Here is a 23,590-nt window from a genome sequence, read left to right as displayed (position 1 = left end):
GCACCGCCCCCCACCGCGGCTGGGCAAGTGGCAGCAGGGCATAGCCCCTGCTCTCAGCTCTGCCGTGCCCACATCCCACACACACCCCCACCACCACCTCTCTCCCCGAGTCCTCCACCCCGGCTGGGCAGCTTGTCCCAACCTCAATCCCTCCCCCACCTCTGCCCACCACAACAGACTTACCAGCTGGAGGCAGCGGTGTCCAGCGTGATGAGGACTGCTGCCTGTTTAGTCTATGGCCGAATCTCCAAAACAGCGCCAAATCTTTGGATCCAGTTCAGCCTAATTGAATTCGGACAGTGATCCAAATCTAATCAAATCACTGTCCCTCTGAATTGGCCAAATCTGGAGCGAATACTTGCAGCTTCACACGGGCCTAGTATCTACTGTAATCTTTTTGGGAATTATTTGGTACAAAAGAGGGGGGATGCTTACCTATTGAATGAATATAACCACAAAAGTTTTAATAGCCATTAAAAAGGAGAGAAGTCCTTAGGCACCCACCCCAAGTCTGATCCATCTCTTTCAGAGAAGTTCAAGCAACACAGTAGCTATCCTAAAAATTGTTTTCTCACATGGCATTATTCAAGCCTCTGCCATGTTTCCTTACCATGTGCTTCGCAGAAATGCTCTAGCCCATCCCTCCAGGCCACTACTTAGAAAAAACACTGTTCCACGAGCATGGTCAGCAGCTGAGATGCATAAGCTCTTTGGTTTTACATTGTTGTCTTGAGTGCTTCTCAGTGACACTCCTTTAGTAAGTAGTTGAATGCATTTCTTGGAGAGGATCTGGAACGCAACTCAACAGCTTTGTGAAAATTTAGACATGTTCAATATCTAATATTTATAGAGTATGTCATTTGCTAGAGATATAACTCATTCTATCACACTGACCAACCAACTTCAGTGGTTCAGAGATCCGTAAGAGAGAAATCATATACTTTTAGTCCAGTTCATTTAAGAGAGTCTGTTATAATAAGCATCTCCATTAGCCTTAATTACTTCATTATTTATTTTTTTTTGTTGGCAGTTTCAGCCAACAAAACTGGATATGACAAACAATCCACTCATCCTTCCCAGTAGATCCTCCAGAGGAGTATTGACACACATTAGAGAGAGAGTGGGCAGTGTGAGGAAGCTTGCACAGCTGCTGCCTAATCTGTACCTGAATAGCAGGTCACTGGTTCCTTAATTAAGATGGAGTGCTGTACCCAAAGTGGGAATTCAGTCACTTAGTTCCATATAAAGAGCGTGGCATGCCCTCCTCAAAATTACAGAACTCGTTGTGGCTAGAACTCCTTAGATTTTACAAGTGAACTAGTTCATTAAGGACCTTACATTCATTTTAAAATGGGTCCTTTAAAAATATAGCACCTTATAATCAGGCCATCTTTTAGCTAATCCTGTTGGGCTGTCACAAGCAGAAAAGACAAAAATGAAAAATGTCTTATGTGCCTCAAAATCAGCTACTGTTAATTTGGGACCGTGAATACTAAAATGCCTTAATCATAATTCTGTGGTTATTACATATATGGGGGGCATTACTATGCCTTCTCATTCATTAGTATTTTGGTGTCTTTAAATTTTATTTTTAACTGAATTTCCTGATTTGCAGTGTTCATTATAGAAATCCTGGCGTCTTTTTCTTTTTTAGATATATTATTACAATCTCAAAGATGTAAAAAAACCCTATATTGACAGGATTGTCAATTCTTTTGTGTTTTACTACAGGAGAAAAATCATAGTGCAGTGTGCTAATGATTCATGCTAATGATTAACTTCCTTGTGTCATGATATTACATCATTTCATGGTACAGCCTTCTCTAACTTGGGAGTCCCAAAAAAAATACTGCCTGTCATCAACAGTAAGAGTCCTACACAGCTGTGTAGGTAGAGATGAGTATGTCATAAATTTCAAGAAATCAATGGCCACCCTACATCCTATATATCTAAACAAAGTGCAGTACTAGCAACAAAAACATTGTCTGGTATAAGACCATTATCTGTAGAAATATATAATAGAGCCATATGAATGTCACTAGACATATCATTTGATTGGAGATTGACGCTTGAGTTTAAGTAAGCATTTGAAAACAGAGCCTGTGAGCCTCTGCAGCTGCCTCTCCTACAGCTGCACAACAGAGAAAAGCCCCAAGGGAAAGGAAGCTAGGCACCACTGGTGCTGCCTGTGAGGCAGGTGAGTAATCTTGGGGGGCTGTCCACACAGCATGCTGCCTCTGGCCACAGGAAAGTTGTACAGGGTTGTTCAAGATTACATTTGGGATGCTTCAAAAGTTGTTTGTTTTTTTTCCTCCTTTTGGTTTTCCCCCTTAACAGTTCTACTGGTTTTTCCCTATAAAAAAGCTGCTATGGTAATAGCTAGATGCAACCATATTCCCAGTCTCTCTTTTCAAATAGCTTATGACGCAACCGGTAATAAAATATAGCTGTAGCTTTTGTTACATCATACCAATTAAATACTTGTCATCAAATAACACAAGACCGTATCAAGGACATTTACAACATTTTTATTATACTATATTGGTCCACTGAATCAAGCAGGCAGTTGCAGGCAACTCTTCCTTTTGCTAGCATCTTCAGTTAAATTTAGTCAGGAATTGAATGCAAGAATGTATTATCTCTATTACAAAGACTAAGCTACCAGCATTTGCTCTTTTCAGTGCAGTTCTTTCAGTTAGCAATAGTCTTATTTCTTAAGAGTACAGGGAATGACCTCTATGTTGTAGACAAATTATTTGATCTCTCAAACTATTCAGTTTAGAGTGCTCTTGACAAGTGAAGGTTTAAGTCCAGTTTCCTGATGAAGATTTTTAACACCTACATAATTTCAAAACAGTCTTTTTTGGACTCTTAATATATAGCAAGTTAGCAAAAAGTTCTCATTTGCATAGGTTCAGGCAGTTTAGGACATTGATGTTATGCCACATCCAAGACTACTTAACTGTCACACATGCTAAAATTTATCATTATTTTTGTACTTATGTGCCATCACGAGATATTTCTTGCGTTTCCAGACTCTTTGCAGCCCTTGGAAAAAACCATCAGTAATTGGTAGATTAGATTAAATTTTTAAAAATGCCTGTTTCAAGTTGCTACTTCAACCAGTAAATGTTCTGACATATGCATCTTCATGTGCCTAACTGGCTGGTTTAGGTCTTTGTGTATGATACACTTATATTCATTATTTCCTTTCATCTTTCTTCTGGTCTAATCCTTCAAAATAATCCCTACCACAAGGCTTTCCTTGAATCAGATGAGCCCTGCTCGTTTGAGAGGAATTGTAAGCCAACTACGCAATTAATAAAGTTGTGTTTTAACAGATGAACTTGGTTCCTTAGATTCTAAAGGGCTTCTGTCCCCAGAAAACTGAAGTATTGTCCTGACTCCTAAACTGATTACAGAAGATGGCAGTATATAGTTGCTACCCAGCAACTTCCCTAAAGCATGACCGGTTACTACTTCTTTCTGAAAAGTAGGTGAAATAAACTACCCAGCTATTTACAGTTAGGAAAGTAGGAAGGGGCCAATTAGCTCTCCATTCAGATGATGCAGCTAAGGTTCAGAAAGTTCAAGGGGAAGAAATAAACTGCAGGATGAAATGACCTGGCCAAGTCTTATTACAACAGTATTAACCCAAATCTATAAATATTTGTATCAGGGCTGTGAATTTAAATTGCTGTTAATGTGTGTGATTAGTGCATTAAATTGGTTCTTAAGTTAATTTTTTTAATGCTTTAGTTGTGCACATAGTTGTGGAGCCCATGCCCGGGCTTTGTTCCACTGCTGTCACCATCGTGTCTAGGCTGCCCAACAGAGTAGGGGTGGCAGTACAGAGGAGCTGCAGTGTAGCCTGGGCACGGGCTCCAGGCTGCTCCAGCAGGAAGGTGGGTGCACACACAGACACGAGCACCCACAGCATACATACGGCCAAGAACACAGCCCAGCAGCATGTAGAGCAGCACCCAGCAGGTAAGTCTGTGGAGAGGAAGGTAGAGCGGGGAGAGAGGAGTAAATCAAAGCCCACATGGTGAGAGAGGGAGCAGGGCCAGGGCGGGTTGTGGGATGGAGCCATGGGCAGCGCTTCCAGGGGCACATAGAGGGCACGGCTCCCCGCTGCTGCATACACCCCTGGAGGAGGCATGGGGGGCATGTACCCCACAGGTTTTGCTCAGGGTAAAGGCGGGCTGCCTGCTGTGAGCTGGACCTCTGCACTCTCCTGCCTTTGCCCTGGGAGTTGCACAGTGTTGTGTTATGCCTCCCACCACTGGTGGGCAGGGGATGCGCAACATGGCTAGTGCACAGCTCCTGGGGTAATAGCAGCAGGGTCCAGAACCCAAGCCTGCACTGGGCAGCCTGCTTCCACCACGCACACAAATTCAGGAGGCACATGCCCCCCATGCTTCTCTCCTGGGAGGTGTACACAATGACAAGAAGCCACACTGTCCACATCCCTGGATGATCCACCTCTGGCTCCGTCACACAACCCACCCTGGTCCTGGGACCCCATTCACCCCTGCCCTACTCCCGCACCATGCAGGCTTCACTCTCCCCCTGTCCCTTCTCTTCCACAGCTGGTCACTGTGCTATACGCCAAGCTGCATTTCTGTAGGGTTACCCTATTTTGTTTCAAAAAAGGACACCTGTGGTAGAGAGGGGATAATATGATGGGGGCAGGGGAAGGAAGTGATATGCCTGTGCCCTGCCCCTGCTTCTCACTCCCAAGACAGCTCTACTGCTGCCCCTCTTGACCCACAGTGCCCCATATCCTACCAGGACATGTGGGGACCACCCCATCCCAGGCTCCAAGCCCCACACATAGCACCATTGTCCTCCACACCTTCACAAATTCCCCACACACATCCCACCCCCCAATCATACAAAGTACCTGCATAATTTTGCATAACTTTGAGTTTTTCTGCATGTAAATTTGAGTTTTTAGCTGTACAATTAAAAACCACAATTAATTGCAACTAATATTAATTGCACAACTAATCAAGATCAATTTTTTTAAATCATTTGACAGCTGTAATTTGTATACCTGAACTGGTAACCTGAAGAGGTTAAGATTTTGCTATGATGGAAAAATATGGTTTCATAATAGCTAGGGCCAGGAGGGACCTGAACATATATCATTTAGCCTGACTCCCAAATGGTAATTAGACATGTGTGAAAGTGAATGCTGAACTATCAAAAGTTTTGTATAAGGAACAGCCTTTGAGATCCTGTTGTGTTAAGGTGTAGCCAGTTGCATTTTACAGCATTTTGTCTTTCATCAACTCTTAATGACTCAACAACAAATGCAGTTTTTTTAAATAATTCTTAATCCCAATCAGTAGTTTTTTTTCAGCTATTCAAGAGAAAGAAAATATTCCCTAATAGATCAAGGAAAGTAAGGAAACAAATATTCTCAACAATATATGACTAGTGTGAAAGACCTCAGGGTCACATGTAGCTGGAGTTTCAATAACAGCACTGTGTGTACATTCCCTTGCCACTAGTAATTACTCCACTGCCAGGTGTCGTAGACCCAGGATCCAGTTCTCCATTTTTTTACTCCCATGGCACCCCAACATAACTCTTTTAAAAATCGATGGGATTGAAGCAGTGTAAAACTAGAATTATACAGTGGAGATTCAGACTTGATGTTCACCATCAGGTTAAATATGGCAAGCCGTGCCTGATTTTTCAAGTTCCCTGTAGTTTTGCTGAAATATATAGGCAGCATAGTTGTCTAAAACTGGAAGCATTTATACTGTAAGTTCCAAATCTGTCATACAGCTGCTCATGTAAAGCATCCATAAATGGATGAAATTGGGAACATTTATAATGTTGCAGTACTGACGCCCATGATACAAAATGCTTGTCATTTGACACCAAAAACTTTAGGCCAGCATCACTTCCCACTTGTATTACTTTTGCTGAATTTATCAAATCCATGCTCATTTTAACATCAGTTTCAATGAGGTTTATTTCACCATTTCTATTTAGCTGTTGGCCACAAGCAAACCATTTGTAGTAAACTGTTGCCCTGATCTGACAATGTCTTGCTCAGCCTTTATTTTAAAAATGTAGTTGTTTAATTCTCTTTCCTGTAAAGGGGGGGCGGGGAAGTCTATGTTATATTCCCCAGCTTTTTCATAGTCAGTAGGGTTGGAAGGGACCTGAACAGATCATCAAGTCCGACCCCCTGCCACGGCAAGAAAAAATGCTGGGGTCAAACAACCCCAGCAAGGTGTTCGTCTAGCCTCCTCTTAAAGACCCCCAGGGTAGGAGCCAGCACCACTTCTCTTGGAAGTTGGTTCCAGATCCCAGCCGCCCTGACAGTGAAGTAGCGCCTCCTGATGTCTAGTCTGAATCTACCCTCTGCCAGCTTGTGACCATTATTTCTTGTCACTCCTGGCAGTGCTTGGGGGAACAGTGAGTCCCCCAATGCCTGCTGGTCCCCCCTGACTAGTTTGTAACAAGCCACTAGATCCCTCCTCAGCCTTCTCTTGTGGAGGCTGAACAGGTTCAGGTCCCTGAGCCTCTCCTCACAGGGCCTGCCCTGCTGCCCCCTGATCATGCGAGTGGCCCTCATCTGGACCTTCTTCATGTTGTCCACATCCCTCCTGAAGTGTGGCGCCCAGAACTGGACGCAGTACTCCAGCTGAGGCCTGACCAGTGTTGCACAGAGGGGGAGGTATTTTGTCCTCCAGTGCATCAGAAATGTATGCATAATGTTGGTAGGAAATACCATGTGGATTCACACTCTGAGTTGCAGCAAACAAAACTAATAGTTTACTTTATATGTCAAAAGCAAGCAACTGTGCATTCTAGCCAAGGTATTGTTAGATGCAACTGTTTTGGCATGAGCATCCTAACAATTATAAATGGGGACCTACTGAATTCATGGTGGAAGTGGGGTGTGCTGTGCTTTCTTTAATCTTGCAGGTTCCCCTGACCCTCCCCGCCCCTCCAGCCCTGCTAGTTGGTGGAGAGGCCCCAATTGTAGCTCGCTTCTGATCAGTGATGGGGGTGAAAACTGCAGTTTTAAATATGGTGCCATTTTTGCTACCTGTCTCTTGTTGGCTGAGGGGCCCCAGGTGGCCCTGCTGTTTGATGGCAGGGAGGCAAAAAATGGCTCCATGTTTAAAACCACAGTTTTAGCCTCCCTGCTGATGAGGAAGCAGCAGCAGGGTCCTCTGTTAATCAGTAGCAGGTGGGAGACAAGGGGCAAAGTGTGCACAGGAGAACATATAGTATTGAAAGAGCCACCATACACTCCGTTTCATCCGTGAATTCAGTAGGCCCCTAATTATGAACATCAGAAAATACACCAATCACCATTACTAGATAGTGATATCCACAGAGAAACAGCTACCATATGAAAGTATTACTAATGAACACTAGCTCCATCAAAAATCAAACCACAAACCTTGCTGAGATACGTTTCATAATTCAGACAATATCCTGCTTTATCTTCTTGCGTTTAATTAACTGATTTACATCAAGTGGAGAGTTTTGGGAAGACACATTAAGCAAGGTTAACTTACTCATTCCCCCCCCCCATGCATAGAGAGTTTCACCTGCAGTCACAATTAACATAAAATATGTAAATTGTTATTACAATTCAGAAATAGCGTTTTATTTTTTGACCAACAGACTTAATCAGTAGCCTGTTCTGTACCTCTTCATTAACAGTTTCAACACAGTCATAAATAAGAGTTCTCACACACATTGCCATCATTACAACCCAAGTTAATTTCTACAACAGTAACTTCAAGTTGGACTGTAAAGTATTCTGCAAAATTCACATTTCTTCTGATCTCAAATTTCATTACAAATGATTTTCCTAGCTAAATCGAGAATACCAGATTCTCAGTGTGTATCCACTAGGAAATTTCTTTGTATTATTTATTTGCTGTTTAGCATGTAGAAGTCCCAGTCATTCTTCTCAGTTCTGTGTTTCTTTTCTAATACTCTGTTTTGCTGTGAGCTGAGAATATATTCAAAACTACAGAAAATCTTTAAGCTAATTTTCATGCACATAATCAATTTTTACCTCTTGTTGCCAAAAGAACTCCAAAATATTTACAGAGCACCTTTCTCCATACCAGAATCAGGTACTCTCAAATATGGCTTAGGTCTTTTGTTGCTTCCAGTTTTCACAAAAGGCCACAGGGGACATATTTTAGATTAGCCTGAAAAAAAAATCAGGAACAAATGAGCCCAGTCATTTCATTCTAATGTTGTTTTCTAAAATGGCATATAAATTCTTCATATGGTCAAAAAGTTCGTGACATTTATCAAGAATCTCATTTTTACAGTTGCCATTAATATTTGCTGCAAGAGAAAACACATCAGTCCCTTTGAAAATTCTCAAGCCTCATTCATCCCTCTTTCCTCTCATGTCCAGGAATAGTGCGTCACATTTCGCATTCTAGATCCCCAAACCATTCTCCTCTCTACTGAGAATATTTTTATTTTTTTTGCTTTCAATCATATATATTAAATTTTGAACTTTTCAAATAAATTTCTCTTTGGTCATTCTCACCTATGCCTTAACAATTTACAAGAGACAAGGATTTTTTAGGTTGATTTTTTTTTATTTGACCAGTTGTATAATTGGGGTAGAGTTAGAAAAGCTTTTGAATGTTAGATCTTCCTCAAATCTGTGAAGTAAAAGCCAGCTTAGTAAAAAAGTTGGAAAGGAGATTGAGGGTGGCATTCCAGGGAACAACAGACAAATAGCAGAAGAATAAAAGCTAATACTGGAAGGCCAAGGCCTATCAAAAAGGAGGAGGCTTAACAATTTACTTCATCGTCTGCTCATTTCTACATTTTTGTTAATATTATACTGTTTTTCTTAAAAGGAATTTAAGCTCAACTTGAAGATGAATGAAACCCCTGTCATTATGCCAAGGAAGAGAGAAGCATCATGATTTCTCAGTATACTTCTTTTCCTTTTTTGAGTTTCTTAGGAACTGTTTTTCAGACCAGTGTAAGGATCTTATACAGACAAGAGGGAAGGGAAGATGATATAAAACTATTGAATGAAACATATATTTCGTGTAGACATTTTTTCAGGATTTTCAGTGTCAGAACATGCATCATTCTCTCTTTCTGAAGTAAAGCCTGAAGCTATTTTGTTTTCCCAAAGGCTTAACTTTTTTGGAAATTTTAACTCAGTATCTCCTGTACTGAACTGTGGGATAAACTTGTTTACTTCAGCTTTTTATTATACCACTTGTATATTTAGGGCCAAATTTTCATCTACATTACAGAACATTTGTAACACTGGCAATATAATGGGATGTTGAATTGGTCCTACAATCATTTACATAGTAATTTATACCCACTTCAAGGCCCTTTGTGTATCTAAGAAGCAGTAAAGGATTCTTACCGTAGATGTGAATAAGACCATGTATGTTAATATACCCCACACCCATCAAGTCTGCCAGAATCAAGCCATTTCACCTACAGGCTCAGCAGCAGCATAGTGTGAAAAAGAGATGCACTGCTTTTACCCCCATTGATCAGTTTTGCAACTTTGTTCTTATCTGACTTAATATGCGTCGAGTTTTGCTCTCTTCTTCTCTTACCATGTTTTTAATCTGTTCAAGTAAAATCTTTTGTATTCATGGGGTGGACTTCCTTTGAGCTACATTTTTTACAATTATAAAGTTTCTCAGATAGGTTTCAAGGGATTCCCACTATGTTAAAGGGGATTCAACACAGGCTTTATTTCCTTTTGTCTCAGATTGTAAAATCGGGATAGTTAAGAAATGGAATACTTCCTCCAAGGAATTAGTTATCTGTCTAGCTATAAATAGAATGCTGCCATTGCATGGCTAGAGATATATTCAGAGGTTATAGTTATGTGAGCTTTTCAGAAGTCAAACATAACTCAGTCTAACAGGATTGCTCTTTCTGCACAGAAGAGCAGTGTATAAAAATACGTCTCTTTAAAAAACATGTCCCTCCAAAGGGTAGCCAAATATAATCATTTCATGTGATGGTGTATAATTGGGTTGACTTGGAATTCCCCTTCTTGTAACACTTTTAATCTGGCCATTACGTTTGACAGGGTAAGGTTAAATCTTCTATCACCAGTAAGGGACTTCTGTTAGGTCTAAGAATAACTCACTCAAAGAGGATGGAAAGTCTCCATTTGGGGCATGCACATTAATTACCATATCAGTCTGTGAATATATCTGAGCTGGCAGGAGAACATACTTTGCTGCCTTATCAGTATTTCTTGCATATAGATGAAAATTGAGTTTCTTGATGATTGAAATTGTCATTCACCTTGAATAAGTACATCCTGGTGAAATAAAAACATTCAGAATATCCCCTGCCACCACACTGTTGGATCCTTTTTGCCATAAGACTCCCTTCTCTCTGTCCTTCTAAAAGAACTAAAATAATACATGTTTCTATTTTAGTAACTAATTTAATTCTTATCAGATTCTATGTGCGTGTGTGCGCACACACACACGTACACTTTTAATCTGACACATGATCCAATGAGACTTGTCTTATTCTTCCAAATTTCTTTTCTGTTTTCTTTTTCTCCTTAGAAATCATTTAGAACATTATTTTCCATAAATAGCTGTTTTTCATATTTAAGTAAATCAGACTTACAAACAATAGATCCCCATTCTGTAAACCTGCACACAATTATAAGCCAATCCTTCCGGAAACAGAGCATCGACTTCAACAGTGTTTTGCAGCTCCTCATAGTATCAAGCATCTTGCAGGATTTGTTAAAAATGTGATTAGTCCTGTTGAAGTTAGAATTATTTGCCGAAATGCTTTCTACTGTTTACTCTATCATTGATTTATCATCATCATCATCATCATCATCTTCGCAGCAAGATTGGAAAATAAACCTTGGATTTGTGCTGTCAAAACTGCAAAGCTAGAGTGCCTGCTATTCGTATTCACTTAACTTATCATTTAAAATATTTCCTTTACAGAGTCAGCATGTCTTCAGTTATATTTTGTCTCCATAACAATTGACCTTTCAAGTTCGGACTGACAGAGGCTGCTCCTTCAAGTGAACTCTGTTGGAAAGTCCCACTCTACTCAGCATCAAGAAGGTATGCAAGACAAATTTAAGTAAAACTATGGGTATGGACTGGCATATATTTGAAGCCACTTCAAAACGAGAATGTTTCAAAAGAGCAACAGCTGTTACATTCAAATTGTAACAGGTGGACAAGCTGGGATCAAACATAGCAAAACATCCAGTAGCAGTTTTGCTACATTTCTATTGCTCTCAGCTTGTCCACACATAAGTTAGAATGTAACAGTTGCTGCCCTTTTGAAATGTTCCCAATGCACGTGTCCAAACTTTATGTTAGTCCCGTCTAAAGTCTGTAAAGCAGACCCTACTGTCCCCCTTGAAAAGCAGAAGGCAAAACTGAATACGGAACTCAAATGAGTAAATACAATGGGGACAATAGATTTGACAGACTCAATTGACTGTTGCCCAAAACCCCTATATCAGGGGTTGGCAGCATTTTTGGATAGTGCCAAAATCATCCCAACCTCCACCCATGCCTTAATTTGGCATGTCGGAGATGGGGGAGGCTGACCCACATTGCTGGTGGTGGCTGCACATATGCCTCTGGGTGGACATGTGCTCCTGCTGCCACCACAGAGCTGGTTCTGGGGCTCCAGAGCCCAACACAGCTGTTTGCAGCTTCCCAGCTGCCTTGGACTCTGGGCAGCTTTAGCAGGTGTCTAGAAGGCTGCAAACAGCTGTGCCAGGCTTCACAACCCCAGCACTGGCTCTGTGGCTGCTGTGCACATGCCTGTAGGCATACAGCAGAGAAGCAGCCAGAGTTGGGCAGCCCTAGCCCCTTCCCCGCCATGTCCAGTGAGCGGTGTGTGTACCTGCAACAGAGATGGTGCTGGGGCTCTGAAACCCAGTATAGCTGTGTGTAGACTCCTGGCTGCCTTCCACAGCCAGCCAGGGCTCTGGGCAGCTGTAGCAGGTACCTGGAAGGATGTAAACAGCTGTGCTGGGCTCTGCAGCCCTGGTACCAGCTCTTTGATGGCAGCAGCTGCACACGTCTCTCTGGGCTGGTGATAGGAGAGAAGCCAGGGTTGCACAGCCCCAGGCCCCTTCCCAGCCATGTGCCCAGAGGTGTATGCTGCTGCAACTGTGAAACTGGTGCCAGGGCTGTGGAGCCTCATGACTAACCAGCCTGGACTCTGGGCTGCAGAGCATATTGAGAAAAATGAATGTGTGTGCTGGGGGGAGAGGTTGATCCCTGCCCTACATGGTCAAAGTGTTGCAATGCGAGCAAAAAGTGCTAGATTATTATAATACATTACTCTTCTGATCTGGCAGAATGTTATATCCACTTTGTGCATGCATCATTTGTTGCATAAGAAACAGGTCAGTGGATCCAAATCCAGATACCAACATGCAGGCTGAGTGGCTGTGTTCCAAACTCTTTGCACCAAGGAATGCAAAAGGAGTCATAGGACACCGGAAGCTTAAGGCTTGGCTCCACTGTCTTAGAGCACTGGTTCTCAATCACTTAAGAATCAGGGCACCATTCCATCTTTTCTTTTTTTTAAGTTGGCAGACACCACCCTTATTGAAAACTACTGTTGTACTACTTTAGCTTACCAGATAATTCCTTATTCAACAGTAGCAGCAGTGCAGTTGCGTCTTGTCCACACGTTAAAAAAAACAAGCCAACAAAACCCCAGTCAAGTTTGATTACAGTAGAAATGTTCAGTTAGCTGCAACAGGATTACTCCTAATTCACACTAGTTAACTCAGACAGGAATAAAGACTAGACAGCAAAATAAAGTACTGTTCTACTTTTTCTTTTTCTGGGTAAAATTGTTGTGCATGGAGTAAAGGTAAAATACTGAATGAAATTAATTCATATTCATCTGATTTGTCCTAAATTATGCAACACATTTTTCATCTTTTGGATTTATAGAAAGCAAGAGGTTGTGAACTTTCCAAGAAGGCCTGCTCTGAGTAGGAACAAGACTTGCCATAATAAACACTGATTTTTTTTTTTTTATTGTTGTTTTGTGTTTTTTATTGTTTTGTTTTTTAAGTTAAGTGTGTACAAATACCATGTGTTCTGACAGTCCTCACATGCCTCCATTTATGAGAAACACCACGTGGTATCGAATCAGGAAGGGCTGCGGTTAAAGTGGGAGCTCCTACCACAGCTGCTTCCTGATTTGGTGCCAGAAGTCACGCAGTGCAGTTCTACCTGGCCACAGCAGCGGTGCATAGGCCACAGTAGCCCTAAAAGTGGCTTGTGACATCCCTAATTAGTAGGGCTGTGTGAAATTTCACCGGCCATTTCATTCCCACAGTGTCTTGACCAATTCTGAGGTCAAAACAGCAAAATTGGAAAGAAAAAGGCTGTCAAGATAGCCTCAAAACAAAACAAAGCTGGTCAAAATGTTTCGAAAGTCGAAACATTTTGAACATAGGCTGGGGATGGGAAGTCAGTCCAGCTGTGCTGATTTCCCATCCCCAGCTCAAGATCTGGCAGGGGACAGTGAAGCAGCCCAGCTGGGCTGCCTCCTGTCCCCAGTGTGATGTAGCATGGGGGACAGGGCAGCAACCAAGCTGGGCTGCCTCCCGCCCCCAGCACGATCTAGCACTCGGAATGGGGGGTCAGCCCAGTTGGGCTGACTCCCCATCCCCAGTGAAACCTGAAATAGTGTCGAAACAGCCTTTCTGTTTCAACGGAACAAAACAAAACAGCTGTTTCAACTCAAAATGAAGTACAAGACAAAACGTTCCATTGAACCATCAAAACTCAAGGTAAAATGTAACAGTGCCGTTTCGCACAGCTCTACTAGTTAGCATCATTGCTCTAGAGAGAATATTCTTTTCTTCCCACAGCATCCCCACACTGTAGCAAACAGTCCCATCTGTAGTGGATAGGCTGGTCAACATGAGTTGTCCTAGATCTGCATTTCCATTCTTCCCTAAATTCAAGCCTAACCTGTGTCTATATTCCCCTGCAGTGACAGAAGGAGCCACTAAAGAGCTGTACTCCGAGAGTAAGATTACACCTTGCAATTAGATCATGTTAAGAACACTCAAAACTTGAATGATGATCACACACTAAGGCTCATTAACAAGTGCTAATTGCCATTTTTAGGCATTTTAAAGAGTCAATCCTTGTGTGAGGATTATCTGTGAACTGTGCTACCTAGAATGAGTTAAATTAACTTCTGGGTGTTCTCTTAAGAAAAAAAACACCAATTTGAAAGACATCCAGGGTCCCAGGAGTCTATCTAACTATCAGCCAGGACTCTATGATCCTGACAGTTGGGAAGAGTCAGGCAATGGGTAGGGGATGGGGTAGGTAAGGGAAAAGGGAGTAGGGCAGGGAGGGAAAAAGGGATGAAGCAGGTAATGGATTCTGGGGGGAAGAAGTGAATGGGGCAGGATTGGTGTGGGGAAGAGGAAGGTAGAGGGAAGTGAGTTAGAATTGGGAGGTAGTGGGAAATGGGAGCTGCTGAGACATTACTTTCTCTGGACCCCAAGATTGCCCCCCTGCCTTTGAATTTACCCCTTCTACCCCTAGATAGCTCCCATGCCATCCAATTCCCTTCTCCACCCCTGTCCTGATCAGCCCAAGAGTGGTGCTGGTGGGATGTTTCCCTCTCCCTGCATGCTTCTGAAGTTTCTACAGAGTACAGTGCCCCTGTATTCCCAGATTCAGCCCCTATCAGGCTCTGCAACTAAATGGGAGAGGGTAGGGCAGGCAAGGAGCTACAAGGCAGGTATGAGGCCTGGCGGGGGCTGGACATAGGTGTTTGGAGATAGCCCAGGCTACAGGGAGCCCAGAAGCAGGCAAGGAGGGGAAGCCCTCTTGGCTGCTGCCACCAAGAGTGCTCTTGGGCTGACTGGGGTAACAGAGCAGTGATCCATAGGTAAAAGGGCCAATGAGAAGGTGAACCAGGGGCAGTGGGGGATTTGGGGGCATGGAGGGAGCAATCCAAAGTAGTATGGAGGGCACTTGCTAACTCTAACGTAATCTCACCCTGCAATAAAGAAAGAAAGGAAGAAAGGAAAAACCGGGATATATGAAGCCTCATGGGATTTCCTTTCAACCCACTGAAATAACATAGACATTTCTTTGGAGTCTAGAGAGCTTTTCAAAGTCTAGTGGACTTCCTTCTTTTAAAGTTGGTATAGAGTGACAATTACAGTAGAGTTTGGAAACACCATCACAATTAAAAGGAAAATAAGAACTTCCGCTACATATAGGACCATTGCTCAGAAGAAATCCTTATGGCTCTCTTTCCTGTCAAGTAGGACAGTATGTCTGTACAGTTTTACTCAACAGAAAATGCCTTTCTAAAATCAGCAGCACCAGAAAGTGGCAAAACAATCAGAGTGTGTTAGAATGACAGGCCAACACTTGAGCTCAGACACTACAGCAAGGAGAAAAGACTGTACATGCAACATAAACAATAGAAGCATAGTCAGGGAATAGATGGCTTGTTAGGAAGGCAGCTAGTCCCCTTCTAAAGAAAGTACCCATTACTGTTTCAGTACAGTGGAGGAAATAGGAGAAAAACAGCACTTAAAACATAGCTAGAGTTTCATCATTTTCACAAAAATTGGCAGTGCTCATGAACTCATTAAGAGTTTGCCTAGCTTTTCATCAAAAGTACATGGAAACCTAATTCCAGAATATATATACTGTAACCGATTCCAGTGTTGGGGAGAAAAATCAGAGCAATAAGTAATTTAGAAGTATCAGAGAAATCCATTCATCATTTGATAGGATGGGATCCTGCCTGTAGCTTCTGTGCATATTATAGCTTTGAGAGTAATATACTTCCTTTACTTAATAAGCCACAGTTATTAGATTTTAACAAACAATTGATAACAAATTATTATTGAGCAAATGTCACCTTTGTTTCTTTTTGAATAGTTAAACTTTTTAAATAAAATTATTGAAAAGAATGTAAGGCAAAATCCAAGTGCCATGTTTTGGCAGAGGGGAGCTGGTTTTTGGTAGTAGCTGTTTAAAATTCACTGTTACTAGAAACATTCCCACCAACCACCTCAGTCACCAAAATATCTGAGAGAAGCAAATGCAAAAGCAACAGGAAAACAACCTAAACAAACTTGCATTGGATTTGACCAAATATTTACTGAAATAGTTTTGAGACATCTACTGAAAGGCAGATTCTCACACTCCTAGGACATTGTTTCATGTTCATTTTAGGTGGCTCCTGGAGGTCTTAACCCCTGGATTGACTACACATTAACATGTGCAACTAGTTTGAAGCACCCTGTAGACAGCTTGAAGTTACACCACACTAGGGCAAGTTTACGTCTGAACTGTGTTACCCAACACATTACACTAAGAGGTAGCTACTCAAGGCTACACATTAATATAAGCCAATCCCCCTACCTCCTGCTGGCCTGGATTGGGCTCCCCTGGCCCCATCTCCTAGTAGGCCGAATCAACCCACTGCTCCCCCATCTCCCTGGACTGGGTCCACCTTCCCCCCCCATCCCCTCCCTCCAGATCCTCCCCTTCCCTCCTCAACTTACTTTTTTGTGCCAGAGCTGTCCTGGGGGAATCAGGCAGAGAAGGGGAGCCTGTCTGTCCAGCCACTGCAGCTGCAGCCCTCTGGGCTGGGTGGGTATGGGGGGAGCCCCAGGAGTAGGGGGAAAGCCTGAAATGCGAGGGGAGGAGGGGGGTGGCATTCTTATCTTTCAGTCCTCCCTGCTGTTTTGTACATGTGACTTCTCCAAACTCAAGCTAGCATTAACAAATCGATCAACATTTGAGCAGATCAATTTGCAACATGTAACCAGGCCCTTACACGGGATAATATTGTATTTCAGATGATGGCTTGCAGACAAGTTGTACCTGTGATCCTGCAAGTCTCTTCCATGTGCACTTTCCCCAAAGTGAACTTCATGAATTCACATTTGAATGGCTAAAGTCCCCTATTCCTTCTGTGCATACTTTCACGTGAACAACATGAGCAGACCATCACAAGAGTAGCCCCAAGGGAACTGTATTTTGCTCTTTGCTCTACAACTCAGACTAAAAACAGCTCCTTCCAAATATTTAGTGTCTATTCATACAAAGGACCACATCAGAAAGGATTACAGGCAACCGCAGCTTAACGTGATTTCACTTAGCACTATTTTGCTATAGCGCTCATTTAAAATTAATACCCAATTTCACTTAGCTGAGCTAGTTCTGCTATAGCGCTCAGCGAAGCAGCAGCGACGGTAAGAAACAGTGAGTGGTAGCGAGTGGGCAGGCTCCAGCAGGGGCCCAGGGCAGGGCACCAGGAGCAGGGAGAAGCAGCAAGTGGGGGCAGGCATGAGTGTGGGGCCCCTGCCAGAGTGCCAGAGCCAGCAAGAGCACAGGCCATGGGCTGGTACGTGGAGTGGCCAACAGGCAGGCAGAGGGATGAGGAGAGGTGGCACTGATGGTGAGAAGCTTCGGTAAGAAGCAGCAGTCACCAATTATTTCTATTTACATTAATGTCTGGAGAAAACGAGCTTCGTTTATTGCTCAGTTTTCCCAGAACCAATTAACAGCGTTAAACTGGGGTTGCCTATAATCAAAAAGTCGTGCCCACCTGGGTCTGGCCTTAAAGCACATGTGAACCCAGCTTCTTAGCCATCCTGCAAAGCCTGCGTCTCAGGTCCACATCACTGCTGCATTCTTTGCCGTAACTGCTATCCAGATACTGGCCGCTTACTTCACCCACCTCCCCGCTCCTCTCCAGGCTGCATTTTTTTTAATGGCTTAATACCCCATTGCTCTTATGGCCCTAGGTTAGAAAACAAAGCTATCAATATGCAGTGCCATAACCAAGTTGGCATTTCCCAATTAATAATGCTACCATTGCTCTCTTAAGGACCTTTGATATTTTCCTTGGAAATATGTTATCTCCACTCATTGTTTAGTTTCCTGCTTGCATGTCCCTTTGATTTAACTACATGAAATTAGACATGATAAGGCAGGCAAGCAAACTGAGGAAACTTTAGCATTTATAAAAAAAAAAAAAAAAAAAAAAAAAGAAGTGCAGACAATATCTCCCTTGCTCTCTGTATTCCAAAAAATTCTCCCACTGAAGTCAGTGGAAGCTACTTGGAGTTGAGGTGCTACTTAACATGACTAGTAACTTTAAAATATAAGCCCCTTCTAGCAGACTGTTTATAACTAGTGTAATAGCTTAAATATTTTGTAACTGAATGATATTTGATGCCATCATAGATGCCAAAAGGAATTACTTAAGTAAAGGCCTTGTTCTATTGCCACCTCAAAAACAGCTTCTTTTCCACTGTATTCAGGAAGATTGAGAGGAGGCTTTGCTGTAGTACTGGGCAAAATGGTTCTCAATCTGTTCATGGAAAAAAAAAAAAAATAGCTCACAGACAATGCCAGTTTATTATAGTTCATTTCTTAATCTCCTTCATTCTGCATCATTAAATTTATCCTGTTCACCCTCAGGATGAACTTTTTTTTCCTCCCTTCTATGCCTAACAGGCCAGTTGGAGACCTCATTTAATCCTAAAGAGCAAGAATGTTAATTGGGTTGAGAATGGTAATGATGCATTTAATTCCCTCATATATGAAGTGCTCTTTCACCTTTCAGAACACCTCTCTGTACCGGCATCAAAGAACTGAAGCTTGAATTAATATTTTTGGGTCTTCTAATATCATTTCTTTATTGCATCTGGCTGCTGCCGTGATCCATTACCAGTCCCAAATACATATAGGTGAACTAAACTTACTCCCCTCGGTATTTCTTTTCATCCTATTACTGCACAGGAGCAGATGTACAGTAGGATTTATCAAAATATGAAGGATTATCTTTGATATTCAGTTCCCGGAGTTAGAGTGAAATCAACTCCACGAAAATCAACAGGATTAATCATCTCCATTCTTGCTGACACCTCAGTCACCCTTAAATTTTAGGACTGTATTTGAGTCTCCAGTAGTTCTAGGTGCCGGTGAAGGCTAGTTCCAATAATAACACTTCCAATTAACAGTAAATGTTAATGTATAGGATTGACTAACCTGTTCTCACAGCATTTTTTTTAAATCATGGAAATAAATATCCCCATTTTACAGACACATTGATCAAGCAATTTGCCCAAAGGCCTCACATCAAGTCCCTTTCAGAATGAGGATTAAAACAGAAAAAAAGCCTTCTGGGCTTTTCTTTGTCTACCGTACCAATAGTTCTTATTGGCCTGTTTTTGTAAGTATCCCCAAGCAACCCACACAAATTATGCCATTACCAATCATTTCTCACATTCCTTTAGATTCACATAATCATACACACTTACAAAAAAAAATCATATGGTGCGTCTCCCTGAATAACTGTTGAAAAGATAGTGTCAGTTCATGTCTGCAATAGAAGAACTATAATAATATGGTCTTGCAATTTTAAGACTTTTGATTTTGGCCAGGAAATGCTAAGAAACTCTCCCTCTGATAATGCCACCTGAAAACAAAAATGTTACATTTTCTAGGCATAGACCTAGGTTTAATTCCTGCTAGGCTGTACCCCTCCTCCCCCCAGTATCTCCCCTCCCTCCACCCCCCCCAATCTTTAAGATGCATAGCTTTAATATTACTTTATCAGAAAGATTACCCTGACTACAAATCCTGCCTCCTCTGATATTGGAGATGGTAGCAGGGAAGAAAGTGGGGTGAAGAGCTGCCTACTTCAGCCCCAGTACAGTCAGGGATTTCCATGTACTGGACAAATTTTCAGCTGCTCCATTTTAGCAGTTCTCCAAGTCCTTTGTACCAAGAGGACACCATTATTAATATAATAAATATGACTTTAGCATCAAAAGAAAGTGATAGCTCTCTTCCTGATGACAGGTAGTATCATTTGTAGTTTTCAACAATGTGTGGCCCTCCAAGAGTAACACAGTATAGCACCAGTCTTCAGACTGTCAGCTACCTTGACCCCAGAAAAGCAATATCCGCCCCCCCGGTGTAGTTTAGGCTTCTTGCCAGACATATTGTCAAGTTTTCTTACTGTGTACAATGGACACACTTTGAGTAGGCCTCTCTCTTCAGGCTGCTTCTGTAACTCCCACTTGACAGTACTGGGGATTGAATTGTAAACTCTTAAGTGAATAGAACCTGTAAATTAGCCCACTCAATTTGTTAAGCTCCTGTGTCAGCGTCCCTACTTCAAAAAGACTTCTAATTTTCAGTTTTGGAAAAATAATGTATTTGATCTGTATTGTATGATTCTGGCTCATGATTGTATCTCTCCATCTCCTACATGATGGATGTGCAACACAGGCCTTATGCTGCAAATATATTACTTGACAACTGAAACATGCGTAAATATAACAAATAGCATAACAGCATACACAAATCAATTAATCTGTACCCAGCTTGCAGTGTTAACACCTTGTTCTGTTTGCAGACAGGATTTCTTGATCATTAAGTACAGGGTCTCCCTCTGAGTCCCTGTTTTCCTCCTCCCCACTCCTAAAAATATAACCCAAACAGGAGATGTTGCTGTAGACCTTCATTCATTTTAATAGCCAATCAAGCCTGCTTGTATTTAAAAAGTGACATTATAAAATATTCTGTTCTAGTTCTCTACAACTTGAAAGATTTTTCTGATTCAATTGCTGAATGTGACAAAAAAAAATCAAAATAATAAATCTCTTGAATTATAGTAACATAGCTCATCATTAGCTCCACAAATCTTTTGTAAAGTCTACCTTGTCATTTCAGAAATTCTGAGTTTGACCTAGTCATTGGAGCTGTTACTATGCCAATGACTGAAACCTGATACGTGGAAAAATTATCCAGCATTTATGATAGATACTGGTATTTCAATCCAGGCTCCCAGACGATGAATTAGATTCTTAATAAGCATACACAGCACAGTTAAATTTAGAAGAAGAATTTTAACTAGTTGCCAAGTTTTCATCTGAAGGTCATTTATAGATTTTTTCCCCTAGCGTAAAATAGACAGACCTCACTAGCCCTTCAGCTTGTGCATATTTCTGTGTGTAACTTGTAAAAACACTATTTCTTGTATTAATCTCATACTGAATAATTTAGTGAAGACAAGTTATTCATGGACAAGAATACCAAAATTATTCAATAAGCTGCTAGCACCATATCTTTTAAAATAGTTCTGTTTTCATTAACAGATACAATAAAACTTATGTACAAGATTATTATTACTTGGCTTTGTTTTGTTAGAAGAAACAAAACAAGAAAATGTCAACCAGCCACATAGATTTTCTCATCTCTTCTCATATGTGTGACTACATACATAAATCCATAAAAATAATAGTAAGCGTTAACAGCATGAGACAGCAAGATTGAGATAATCTGCACTGTAGAAAAACAAAACATGGCTGTATTCTGAAGCCTGCTAAATATTATATCACACTACAATTTAAGATGCCCAAGGGCTTCACAATTTTAATTGCATTTTAATGATGGCAACTCTGTTCCATTATGCTCTCTGTTCTTTTCAAAGAAAAAGCACTTTAGACTTTAAAACCATATTGAGGTTCTTTCCACCTTCAAAACAGATGGGTATGATGGTGTATCCAAAATTCTGACATTAGAGAGTTCGGGGTGAATGAAGACTGGATGAACATAAGTGTTATATATCTAAATTATATATAAAAAGGAATAAAAAACTAGAAGGCAATATCACAACAAAAAGGCACATACTTGGAATTAAAAAAAAAAAAAAAAAGATGACATACATTTCTATTTGAGTACTGTATCTTTATGCTATTTGTCTCTAAATACCCATAAAAGCTGTTATGTGTAACCTGGAAAAGTCTGGCTGTCCACCAAAACTCCTCTGCATAATTTGCCCTTTCCATGATGGAACATGTGAAACAGTCAGGTAGCATGAATCAACACCTGAGGCTTTTGAGATTTGAAGTGGAATCAAGCAATGCTGTGTCCCTGCCCCAATCCTGTTCAGGATTTTATTTTCTCTTCTTCTGCTGTATGCTTTTGGGACCACCACTGAAGGAATTGAGCTACATACACACTCAGGCAGAAAATTATTCAACCTCACGCACAGCGAGGAAACTTTTGATTCATGAGCTGCTGTTTGCTGATGATGCTTCATGGATAGCCCACATGGGAAGTGACCTACACAGCTTCATCAGTGACTCCACACATGCCTTACAATCAAATTAAGACCACCAGTGTTATGGCCCGAAAACACTGATTCACCACTAGTGATCACAGTAGGTTAAATCTTATTGGATGTTGTAAGTAAATTCATTTACCTTGGCTCCATTGTTACCAACAGCCTGTCACTTGAGGCTGAACTGAATACCTGTATTTGCAAAGCATCAGGTAATGCGAGCATGCGAAGAAAATGAGGGTGGAACAGACTGACTGTTAAGATCGAGGTCAAAATAGATCATGTCTACATCATCAACACCCCCTCCCCCCCCCTTTTTTTTTTTAAAACAGTTGTGAATTTTGGACCATATACTCTATTTAATAAAAGTACCTCAACAGCATCCACTTATGTTGCCTTCACCTCATTCTAGGAATTTTCTGGGGCCACCAAGTTACCCATGCTCAGGTGTTGGAATGTGCCCACATTCTGAGAATCCATTCTCTTCTCAATCAAGATCAATTTTGATGGCTCAGACATATGCAGAGAATGAATGATGGCCATATACTCAAGGATCTCTTGTATGGAGAACTCTTCAGAGGAAGGAGACCATGTCAAGGTCCTTATCTCCATTTCAAAGATGTTTGCAAGACTGATATGAAAGCAATGAACAATGACTGGGAGAAGATCGATGAGGATCATAGCACCTGCAAGCAGCCTATTAAGTATGGAATGAAGGCTTTTGAGGAAAAAAGAGCCCAACATGCAGAGGAAAGAAGAAACCTCAGCAAGAACTCCACACTACATTCAGGGCTGTTAGGTATGAACGTCACATGATAAATGCAGTAGGGACTGTCTTTCAGAAATTGGACTCTACAGCCGCACTTACAGATGTTCAATGAGCTGATGCCTCATTCAGCACAAATCTTTTGTCTCACAAGACAGATGCATGCTGCTACTATGTGTCTTTATGCTGTTTTGTCTCTAATTAACCATAAGGTCTGTTATGATTATAGAGAGAACACTTCTCAACAACAAAATACAGGATTAGAAAAATAAGTGGTAGAAAAAGAGAAGAGTGGTACTTATACCACTGAGGAAAACCCATCAGAATAATCGAAGTAAGCAGCCATCAGAAGAATGGCATCCTACAATTTTCTTACTTCCATCTTATGGAATATGCACTGTCATTAGACTTCCATGTTTCTCATCATGACTTGAGAGAATTTAGGACTACCTTATTGGCCTATATTTCCCAACCTTCTCTCACTTTCTTATTTCTCAAGGAGATTGACTATAATGGCCTTATTACATATTAAACTGTGAGCTGAAAAAAAAGTGTTGATCGGAGTTAGTGCTAGCTCAGGTTTGGAACAGTTACATGTTTAGACCAGCAGAAGCCTGGAGGACTGAAAGATAAGAACCCACCCCTCCAATTCTGGGCTTCTCCCCT

General features: G+C 41.4%; 1 long non-coding RNA gene across 2 annotated transcripts; it reads left to right on the top strand.

The window, feature by feature from the left end:
• Positions 1-235: 235 nt before the first annotated feature.
• LOC109305693 lies at positions 236-22,860 on the top strand. Of its 2 annotated transcripts, none has more exons than XR_002099668.1 (4): positions 236-1,865; positions 3,342-3,493; positions 10,980-11,102; positions 22,491-22,860. It is a non-coding gene; the product is annotated as an uncharacterized LOC109305693 (long non-coding RNA). The 2 variants fall into 2 exon arrangements; XR_002099667.1 differs by having other exon boundaries at positions 239-1,865; positions 3,360-3,493; positions 22,491-22,854.
• Positions 22,861-23,590: the final 730 nt, after the last annotated feature.

The sequence above is a fragment of the Crocodylus porosus genome, unplaced genomic scaffold (assembly GCF_001723895.1).
Source record: "Crocodylus porosus isolate Cpor-Errol unplaced genomic scaffold, CroPor_comp1, whole genome shotgun sequence".
NCBI classification, from domain to species: domain Eukaryota; kingdom Metazoa; phylum Chordata; order Crocodylia; family Crocodylidae; genus Crocodylus; species Crocodylus porosus.
Note: the sequence above shows the minus strand (reverse complement) of the source record. Positions and strands in the feature narration are given on the sequence as shown.